Raw genomic sequence first — 12,304 nt, 5'->3', positions numbered from 1 at the left:
GTAGAGATGTTTTTTAGAAATCATGCTAACTGCCAGACTAATGTCACTACCCAATGGTTAGCCCATAAGGCAGTTATAAGAGGCATGTTAATGCAGCAAGGAGCAAGGGTGAAGAGATTACATTCACAGGAAATGAGTAAATTAGAACAAGAGTTGATTAAGATGGAGGCCATACATAAAGCTGCTCCTACCTCACGCTTACATTCACAATTGATGGGGATAAGGTCAGCCTTACATGATCTACAACTTTCAGAAACCGGGAAACATATGAGACTATTAAACCAATCACATTATGTCATGGGAAATAAAGCTGGTAGACTGTTAGCTAATAAAGTTAAACAAAAAAAAATACAAGCTAAAATTCCTTATATAGTCTCTAAAAGAAATGATAAACTATATAGCCCTCAAGATATAGCAAATTAGTTGGCAAGTTACTATTCAGTGCTCTATCAACTAGGAAAAGATACTAATACATATCAGCCATCGGAGGAGGAGATACAGATTTTTTTTAGAGAGGGCCCCCTTACCTAGGTTAACACCACTTCAATGTACCTCCCTCGAAAAATCATTTGAGGAAGAAGAGGTAGTAACAGCAATAAATTATCTTTCTAAACATAAGGCTCCTGGGCCTGATGGGTTTTCAAATTATTATTATATAAAATTAGGAAAACAACTGACCCAAACTCTTACGAAACTTTTTAACTATATAAAAGATACTGGTGGCATTCCCCAAGAAATGTTGGAAGCAAACATTGTGGCTCTACCTAAACCTAATAAATCACCTACACAGAGTGAAAATTTAAGACCGATATCCCTACTTAACACGGATATTAAGCTATATGCTAAATAAATAGCTTTACGGATTAAACACCTCCTCCCAGATCTTATCTCGGAGGAACAAGCAGGGTTTATACCTGGGAGACAGATAGGGGATAATACCAGACATTTTGTGAACTTGGTGGAATGGGCAAACACTTCATCACAACAAGGATTCATTTTAGCATTAGACACTGAGAAAGCTTTTGATCGATTGCATTGGGGGTATATGTCACTTACGCTTACTAAAATGGGCTTCTCATCAACTTTTCGAGCAAGTATATTAGCATTATATCAAAATCCGTCCGCAAGAGTGCTTAACACTGGCTTCTTTTCTGATAAAATAAGAATAGGTAATGGTTCTCGTCAAGGCTGTCTCCTCTCCCCTCTTATTTTTATTATATGTATGGAACCTGTAGTAAGGATTATTAAACATGATACTAGTATTAAAGGGCTGATTACACCATGGGGCATTAAAAAAATAGCGCTGTTTGCGGATGATATTCTGCTCTTTATCAAAGATCCAGAGTCTTCCCTACCTGTACTGATCAAATTGTTAATAGAATATGGGCAGGTATTGTACTATAAAAATAATGTAACTAAAACACAGGCGCTACCTATTAAATTACAACAAACCCTAATAGATAAATTGAAGTTACAATATAATTTTGATTGGCGTACCTCATTTATAAATATTTGGGAGTTAAACTCACTAAAGCAGCTAAAACATTAACTAAAGTAAATCATTATCCAATGCTTCAACAAATTAAAAATACAATGGCAAAATGGGAGGGTCCGGAGATTTCATGGCTGGGACGCATAAATCTCATTAAAATGATGATATTACCTCAGATACTATATCTTTTTAGAACATTACCTATAGCACTTTCTAACAAATTACTTAAGCAAATTCAGAGTACCATTAATGCTCATATTTGGAAGAGGAAACCCCCGAGAGTGGCACGAGGGAGTTCAGGTCTTTCATATGTAAAAGGTGGTCTGGGAATGTCAGATATTAAAATATATTATAGGGCATCGTTTTTAGCAGAAGGGATTAGATTACTCAGATTGAGGAAAATCTCTCAATACCCAATATGGCTAACATTTGAAAATGCATGTTTAGATGCAAATAATATAACATACTATTTATGGACATGCTCGGTTCCTCAGTCTCCTTTAAAACCTATGTTACAAAGTACAAAACTCTTACTAAGTTTATGGAAAAAATGGTGTCCATGTGTAATAAATTTAAATATGATGTTCAAAGCTGCACCAATAACGGCATTAGCGGCCCTCTCTTTGGACCTTCAGATGAGAAGGTGGCAAGAGAAGGGGGTAAGACAAATAGGCAATCTAATGATTGGGCCACAAGTAAAGCTATTTCCTGATCTTCAAAAAGAATTAAATTTAGAAGCTAAAGACTCGTTTGTATACTTAAGGATTAAGAATATAATAAAGGCACATATTTTGGATAATCCAGAAAATGAGGTAAATACCTTACCCACACCAGAATGTATTTTGTCACACAAATCTATTAAACCCTTTTCTTGGTGTTATAATGCACTGACGGAAAGCGCTGCACCAGATAAATTAAAATATATGATTAAATGGGAGAATGAAATTGGGCATCAATTTTCTAGGAAAGATTGGCATTTAGCTATGCTCGGTACCAAGCAAGCCTCACGTAGTTTATCGCTATGGGAGGCGTATTGTAAGGTGACAATGAGGTGGTACTTGGTACCGCAAAAATTAGCACGTATGTATGCAGATTCATTAGGGTTATGTTGGAGGTGTGAGAAAGAAGAAGGTTCTATGCTGCATATTTTTTGGGGGTGTCCACATTTAAGAGAGTTTTGGAAACAAATTCAGAATATGATTTATGATAAGACAAAGCTTTTGATTCCACTGCATGCGGAGAAATTCGTACTTCATATTATTCCAGGGATTAATACTCATGCCCATAGAAAGGTTATTTTAAATATCCTTACGGTAGCAAAAATAGCTTTAGCAAGCAATTGGAAGCAGAAAGTCATTCCCTCAGATGAGGTAGTATATGCTAAGCTGAATAAGACAAGCTCATATGAAAAGATGGCCAGTGAAGTTAATGGATGCCTTGACAAGTATAAAAAAGAATGGCATAGCTGGATAAAGCAACTGAAGTATGCTCTACATAGAGTAATTAAAAAGAGTATTTAAATAGGTAATGTGGTGAATAACCAGGATTCGGTGGGGTGAATTATTATTATTATTATTATTATTATTATTAAATCTTTGTTTGTTTTGTTTGGTTTTTGTTTCGTTTTGTTTATGTTAAGGAAATTATAAATTAATATTGCAACAGATTAATAAAGGAGCATACCACAATTGTAAGTTAGCTGAGAATAAGATAAATTAGAAGGGAAGGTACATAATAAATTGAAGTATTAATAAGGCAACATGGAAACGTTTCTATATAATATGAATATAAATGTTTACAATGTTAATGAATGTTATAAAGGTGCTAATGTAATTTAATGAGTTGAAGGAAAGGGATTCCCTTTTCGCCTTTCTTTCTTTTTTTTTTCTTTTGTGATGAAAAAAATATGTAAATCAATTGTGATGTACTGCTTGTTTCTATTCTTTTTGGAACCAATAAAAAATTACATTGGAAAAAATAATAATTAAGGTGTATTAAAGGTATATCGCTATACTTTACTATTGTGGACTTCATCTAATGCTTGTAAAGGAATCAGAGTTGACTCCGTATTAAAGGTCAATGGTATCATGTAGAATTACAGGTATACATAGCCTTTTAAATAGATAGATGGTCCTAGTCACATGACTTTTCAACATGCAGCTATATAGACTATATATGATATGCTCAATGTAGCCGTTATGCAGGTTTAGTTTGTTATTACAACCCTAGGGACATCAGAACTGCTCGGAAACCTAATACATATTTTATAGTCACATTAAGGTAGCGTATCAGCAAGGTATAGCTTGAAAGACATTCAGTGTAAATTATAAACTGTAGGTGCAGTGGATCTAATTGGCAAGGTCCCATTTTGCCTGTTCAGAAACAGGTGGCAGTTCACTGTGAAATGTCCCAATTTCCTGTAATGGAAAAAAGCCGCCTTAAAATGTTAAACTGCTGAAACATAAGCTTGATAATAATTCAAATGAAAAATAAATAACATATATAAAATTATATGGTGTCAAGCCATACAAATATCAAGGTATCATTGCACTATTTGCTGGTGGAGAAATGCACGCTACAATCGAAAAAACAATATGCATTATTTTGGAGAATGTATGTCTAAGCAAACAGTGTTATATATTTATTCAGTAATCAGAATAACATTGCCTTGAAAATATAATGAACGCTAAGCACTCAGCATTGTCCATACAGAGAATTACTTGCATTGAGATTCAATCTGGCTTTTGAATATTCATCTTGGGTGATGTAGACAAAGCACATAAAAGCTTACTAGGGTGTATGAAATATTTCATTATGATCATTTTAATAGAATCATTTCTAGCTGTATCCAACTGATGTAAGTCTGTATTTAAATTGTTAAGGAATTATTCTGATAATAGAAGCTAAATTTATTATGTGATTAGATTTGACTGTTATCATTAAGCCATAAATGCACTGAACTCAGACCTAGAGTGTATCGTTGTGTATGTTGCCAACAATAGCACGATTACTGAATAATAATCAAATACAAATATGTATGTAGGTATCTATTGCTAACATTGAATTGTGGTGAATTAACAACTGGGTTTCAATATTAAGTTCAAATAATTAGTTTGGAGTTAAGGCATGCTTTCATACTTCAACAATATGTATAAACTATTGGTGTCATTGCAAATTAATTGTGTTAATTGCAAATGTTTGTTTTTTTCAAAATATGACTTTTTTACAGATGGATCACTGACTGAAGCATGAGGTGATGTATCACAAGTAGATGTTCATACAGAGACCCAAAAGATGCGTTTCCACAACCTGCACAGGAACAAACACAGGGAGATAGATAATTAAATATGTGTTTCTGTCTCTGCTTGTAGAGATTTGCTCACAGTGCTGTGTCTTGAGTATAGTTGTTCATGTGTGTATATATCTCCTTAAGCGACTGTGTATCTTAGAAATTGTGTATGTTTCTCTGTGACATGTGTGTGTGTGTGTGTGTTTGTATCTATTCATAAGTAGAGAGTACACAAAGGGTAGTTGAGAATGACAGGGCTAAGTTCTAGTGGGACTTCAAGATTCAGACAGATAAGAAAGTACTGGCCAACCAACCTGACATTGTGGTGGTAGGGAAAGAATGGGAGACTGCAGTGGTGGTGGATGTGGCACTACCCAGTTACTATAACATCAGGAGGAAGGAACATGAGAAGATGGACACATATCAAGGACTGAAAGAAGAGCTAAAAAGGATGTGGAAAGTAAAGGCAGTATTATTTCCGTTTGTGTTAGGAGCACTCGGGGCTGTGACTCCCAAGTTGGGAGAGTGGCTTCAACAGATTCCAGGTTGGACATCTGAGATTGCTGTCCAAAAGAGTGTGGTTCTGCACAGTACCCTCAGACTCCCAGGCCCTGGTAGAGGAAATGAGACTGAGGAATAAATATACCACCCAGGAAGGGTGAGAAAAATCAATATTTGTTTTATATATATATATATATATATATATATATATATATATATATATATATATATATATATAAAGAAATGAAAAAAGTAGCTGCTCACCGGTCTTTTAAAATTCAAAAGTTTTATTAGATCATATTAAAATCTGCGACCAACGTTTTAGTCCCCGCTCGGGACTTTCCTCAGGGTCAGACAAAATGATAGGACAACACATAATGCATGTAGTAAATGACAATATATAGCTATAACAGTAATTAAAAGTGACTCACCCAGGTGCATGGTGTCAATCAAAAAAATGCAATCATCCACACACCAATAGAGTTTATGACATTAAGTACACCATCACTTGTAAAACCCCTTTTGTAATATACAAACTCATGTGCCCGTGTGGCCTCTATTATGTGGGAAAAACTGAGACACCGCTTTGTGAATGCATTAGGGGCCACCGTTCTAGTATTAGGTTGGCCTATAGAGATAGACACTCCGATAAACCCGTGGCCAAACACTTTTTGGAAAAGTGACACCCACTATCTTCCCTCAAGTTTGTGGGTATAGATCACATCCCCCTCCCTAAGAGGGGTGGCAATAGAGGCAGAATGCTTCTTCAGAAAGAAGCATTTTGGATATACCAGTTGGATACGGTAGCCCCTAGGGGTTTGAATGAGAATATCCCCTATTACTCGTTTATTTAGCTCCACAACCTTGTACCAGTATGTTTTTGTTTTTATTTATGATTTTATCTCTAACTTTATATGTATATGTCATCACCCTATTTAGAGGGTCTAATAGGTATTCTATATTAATGGCTATGACCTTCTGTGTTGTGGATCGTTTTGCACATATTTTTTGCACATCTTTTTGCATGACATTGCACTTTATTGTATGGCACGTTATCACTTTAAATAGTACTTTAATTAGCTCTTTATACACAACACGTATATGTCACATAACTGCTCCTTTAAACTTTTGGCACTTTAAGCCACAATGCATGAACTTCTATTATAAACCTTTCAAGGTTCTTAATCACTACATGTAACATTATCCATTAACTTTCATTCACGTTCTCTTGCACACACTTACACAAGGTGGTTTTAAATCAAGAAGTAGATGTACTGTACGCATTTTGTTGCCTAGCAACTTCCCCCTAGCTGGTATCCACTATGGCATGTATCATGTGGACATTTGAGGGTGGAGCTTCGGGATAAGTGCTCGCGCATACCCGGAAGCATAGCCGACGCTTAGGCGCGGTTGATATGCCGCATCCCTCTCAATGGTTTTGATGGCACTCCATTATGTATAGTGGAGCTTGGTGGTCACCTAATGCGCATACCCGGAAGTATACACGGCGGAAACGCCATTGACACCATGCACCTGGGTGAGTCACTTTTAATTACTGTTATAGCTATATATTGTCATTTACTACATGCATTATGTGTTGTCCTATCATATTGTCTGACCCTGAGGAAAGTCCCGAGCGGGGACTGAAACGTTGGTCGCAGATTTTAATATGATCTAATAAAACTTTTGAATTTTAAAAGACCGGTGAGCAGCTACTTTTTGGCATTTCTTTGTATCTTTGGAGTCCAGGCTCTGGCACCCGGCTAATGAGGAACTACTAAGCGTGAGTGCATGGGATTTTTTCTATTATATATATATATATATATATATATATATAAATATTATATGGGCAGCTGACAAGACAATGACAAGATAATGACAAGATAATGGAGCAGAAGAATTCTCCTGCTGAAGATTTTTCTGTAACATAACAACTACAGCATGTACTTTAGCTACTATTATTCTTCCTGGTGTGAGTCTTAAACTATGCTAAATAATTTTATATATATACATACGTATGCATATGTAAAAAACAGATAACATTTGTATCTCTTTTAATGAAATAACAGAATTTTGTAATGACAAGCTTTCGGGAAAACCTCCCTTTCTTAAGTCTAAAGCATCTCTGAGCAAAGACGACACATAGAATCCAAAGTTGGGGCGTGTCCTGACATCCGATGTGAGCGGTCGCAAGTGCTGTGAGCTCCCGGTCGGCTGCAATAATACTGGCATAAAACAAGTGAAAATATCTAATTAATGGGCAACAAAAGGAAACAGACCCAGCCCTTATACACCCAAGACTCGGGCACGCCAAGAAATTCGAATGGACTCGATAAGTATTTCCGAGATACAGTGAAGGTGCTCGGAGAAGGCCTAACTGACAACATGGCGACGCCATCTTGCCCGTGCAAAACACCCGATCCCAGCACAGCAGGAGAGGAGATCTCTCCGACAACCAGCATAGCAGATGGGCTAGCGAACATAAAGGAAACTCTCGCACATCTACCTTCCAGGGATGAACTGGCTAGCATGATAGCAAAGCTAGAATCCTCCGTGCAAGATCAGGTCTCCGCCATTTCTGCAGACATCAGGCAAGTGAACACGAGGGTGGGGGACCTGGAGGAGGATAGAGATCAGATATTAGACAGACTCCTCACCCTAGAACATCACCAAAAAAACAGAGACACCAGAACTCTATACATTATGAGAAATACAGAAGACCTCGACAATAGAGGTAGGAGGAACAACATTAGGATAAGGGGGATCCCGGAATCCCAGGAGAATCCTGAAAATCTACATAATATACTACAATCTCTGTTTAACAAAATTCTGCAGAGGCCAGAAGACACTCCAATTCTATTAGACAGAGCACACAGGGCTTTAAGACCCAAAGGCCTACCACAAGACTCCCCCAGGGACGTAATATGCAGAGTTCATTATTACACTGAAAAAGAAGACATTATGAGAAACGCCAGAGACACTTCAGACATAATGTTTAATAATGCGAAAATAATGATTCTCCCTGACCTGGCATGGCTAACCCTAAGGGGCAGAAGAGCGCTAAGACCACTAGCACTAGCCTTACAACAGGCCAATATAAAATACAGATGGGGTTTCCCCTTTGCTCTTACGGCCTCCCACCAAGGAATACAAGCCACCTTAACTTCAGCTCCGGAAGTAGAAGCTTTTACCCAACGCCTAGGCATACCCAACATAGAGATACCGGACTGGTATGACATATCAGAACCTGAAAAGACTAAACCACAAAACCAAAGACAGACAGGACAAGCTATGGACACGCGGAAAAGAACGTCATGGAAGACCCCGCCAGCCTCACCTTTCCTAAGATCGAGGAAAAATCCAATGACTCCTAGGAAAATAAATTGAAGCAAGGTCTAGAAGAAAAGGGGACACAACTTCTAAAGTAAAAGAGACATAAAATTGCCTAAAGTAATATTGAACTTACACAACCGCTTAATCATCGGCTAAGGGAAGGGTAATTATACTCAGTTACTGCCGAATAGTAATGTTATAGATAACTGAAAATAATACTTATAATCAGCAGCTAATTAAGAATTCATTTGCAACTGCACCGTGATATAATAGATAGCCGATGTTACACATGTAAATGGTATATAGAAAATGCAATTGACATGATGTTAGTACGTAGAAGAAATGTTTTATACTGTCAACCAGAAGGGTCAAGACACCATACTATTATCTTAAGTTGTCACATTGATACCTGTCTAAAACAGTCACATAAATTACACTTGTTCAAAAGCCAGTTAATGACGACAAGCGTCAAACGGCCGCCTTCCGGAGAGGCAACTCAGCAACGGAGGCAAAGAAACAGACGCACTATAAACAGTAATATAGTGCTCCAGCTCACTTGGGATATAACCCACGGCCCTGAAGGCCAAGAGCGGTACCAATACCTACTTAACTCCTACATCATAAATCTGAACACCATCTGGGCTAGCTCCTATTGCTAGACTAACCCAGGCAAGAGTACCGTCTCCTATTTAGAGATCTAACACATATCTATACTTCTCATTTTACCACAACTCATACTAAAGGTAGATCTCTATAACCACACGAGGGGACTCAAAGTTCATCCAGAACTTCCCTTCGTAGTACATCGTATTTGCAACTTCATTGAAATTAATTTGTAAATAGTTAATGTTATATTGTTTATTTGTTTTTGTATTTAATTTGTATACCTATATACCAGCAGTGTCGCACATATACACCCATCCCCAAACAGATACTCCGCTACTCGACTATACCCAACGTATTTACACAGTACTAGACTCCCATAGCGCCATCCCAATTATTAAGTAGACAAAAAATCTGTACAGCACTCAACAATGGGCTCACTGAAAATATGCTCCATTAACGTTAGAGGGCTAAACACGCCAGAGAAGAGGAAGATGGTCTTAACGGACTTAGCGAAAAACAAAACGGACATAGCATTTCTAGAAGAAACACATTTGAGAGGTGCAGAAGCCCCAAAACTCAAACATCAACAATTTCCTCACGTATATTACAATAACTATAACCAGAGCAAGTCAAGAGGCGTAGCAATATTAATAGGGAAACAAGTCCCATTCACGTACTCAACACATATCACAGACGACTCAGGTAGATTCATCATCCTGCAAGGCACAGTGGGGTCAGAACCTATAACCCTAGTGGCAATATACCTACCCAACAAACATCAATGCGGGGCACTAAGGAAGATAATGGCAAAAATAAAGCAAAATACAAAGGGCATTCTCATAATAGGAGGAGATTTTCATATATCGCTAGATGCCAATAGAGACAGCACCTCAACTCACAGTACTCACCTTAACGCCACCAGACTTCAAATGCAACACATCATCAAAACCCACCAATTATCAGATTGCTGGAGAGTATTTCACCCAACGACAAAAGATTATACCCACTACTCCATCCCAAACAAATCATATTCCAGAATAGACTTCTTCCTAATAGAACACAGAGACTTAGGTTTGATATCAGACACTTCGATAGGCCCAATGACCTGGTCTGACCACTCGCCAATATATCTCACAATATCTATCCCATCACTCCCACGTCCTAAAGGAACGTGGAAATTAAACCCCTTCTTATTGCAGACGACAAAAGTGAAGGACTCAATAGAAAAGGCGATAAAACATTACTTTCATGAAAATAAAACTCCAGACACTTCCGCTTTTACACAATGGGAAGCACACAAAGCTGTAATTAGAGGGGAACTGATCAAGTGGGGCGCACAACTCAAAAGGGAAAAAAACAAAAAAATTGACGACCTACATGAACAAATCTCACAATTAGAAGAAGATCACAAACTGTATATGACAGACAAGGCCTACTGCAAACTTCTAGCCCTTAGAGCAGATTTAAAATCACTCCTCCAAGATAAAGCGAAAAAAGCAATCCTCTGGACAAAACAACTCCACTACGCTCATGGAGACAGAAGTGGGAAATTCCTAGCACAAGCCTTAAAACAAAAACAAATGCTCACATACATACCTAAAATCAAACGCCCAGATGAGACTTATGCACACACCACAGAAGAAATAGCGGACACCTTTCATGCTTATTATACGTCTCTATATAACCTAAAAGAAAAAGAGGACAATACAGAGGGAATTAAATCATACCTAGAAACCAAATTCGACACAATCCTCCCAGCAGCTGCTACAAGATCGTTGGAAGAACCATTCACTATAGACGAGATTAGAATAGCTCTAAAACAGACCCTACATAATAAAAGTCCAGGCCCCGACGGGTTTTCAGCCTCATACTATAAATTGTTCCAATCAGAATTAATCCCACATCTATTAGAAGCAATTAACTCTATCCCACAAAAAGAACACATACCAAGACAGGCCTTAGAAGCAACATTAACTCTCCTACCCAAACCAGGGAAAGACACAGAGAAATGCACCAGCTATAGACCAATATCCCTAATCAACGTGGATATAAAAATATTCACCAAAATGCTGGCAACTAGACTCAAACCATTCCTACAAAACCTCATACACCCAGACCAAGCAGGCTTCGTCCCAGCTAGAGAAGCAAAAGATAATACCTCAAAAATTATAAACTTAATATATAACACGAAGTACACCAAAAATCCAACCTTGCTCCTAGCAATCGATGCTGAAAAAGCATTCGATAGAGTAGACTGGACCTTCATGTTCAATACTCTAGAAATGCTGGGATTTGGACAAAGATGGATAAAATGGATTAAGGCAATTTATTCCATCCCCACAGCCAGACTTAAGGTGAATGGACAACTCTCTAGACCATTCACGATAAGCAATGGCACGCGTCAGGGATGCCCGCTTTCCCCGATATTATTCATCCTGACATTAGAACCTCTTCTACAAGCAGTAAGAAACCACCCCGACATTAAAGGCATCATAGTTCAACAAAAGGAATATAAAGTATCTGCGTTTGCAGATGACTTACTCTTCACCATAGAACATCCCACTCTCAGCCTACCTAAATTAATTCAGACTATGGAAGATTACAGCAAACACTCCAATTTCAAAATCAACACAGACAAATGCGAAATCCTCAACATCACCACACCTCTGGATCAAATAAAGAAATTAAAACAAAGATTCCTCTTCCAATGGGCCAATCAATCCATCAGATACCTAGGGATCAAAGTAACCAACACACATAAAACCCTATACAAAGAAAACTTTCCGGACCTATTAGCAGCAATCCAAAAAGACTTAAATAGATGGGACAAACCACATTTCAGATGGATGGGTAGGATAAATATTATTTCAATGAATATCCTCCCGCGCGTTCTCTATCTCCTGAACACCATCCCTATACACATCCCGGGAATTTTCTTCCGGAATGTACAATCTATGCTTACCAAATTCATATGGGCCCATAAACGTCCGAGAATTGCCTTCAACTTACTAACTAAACCTAAAGAAGGGGGGGGGGTTAGGATGCCCCAATATACAAAGATACCACAAAGCAATTCACCTGGG

Source organism: Pelobates fuscus, chromosome 1, assembly GCF_036172605.1.
Source record: "Pelobates fuscus isolate aPelFus1 chromosome 1, aPelFus1.pri, whole genome shotgun sequence".
NCBI lineage: Eukaryota > Metazoa > Chordata > Amphibia > Anura > Pelobatidae > Pelobates > Pelobates fuscus.
The sequence above is the reverse complement of the archived record's forward strand: the minus strand, read 5'-3'. Positions refer to the sequence as shown.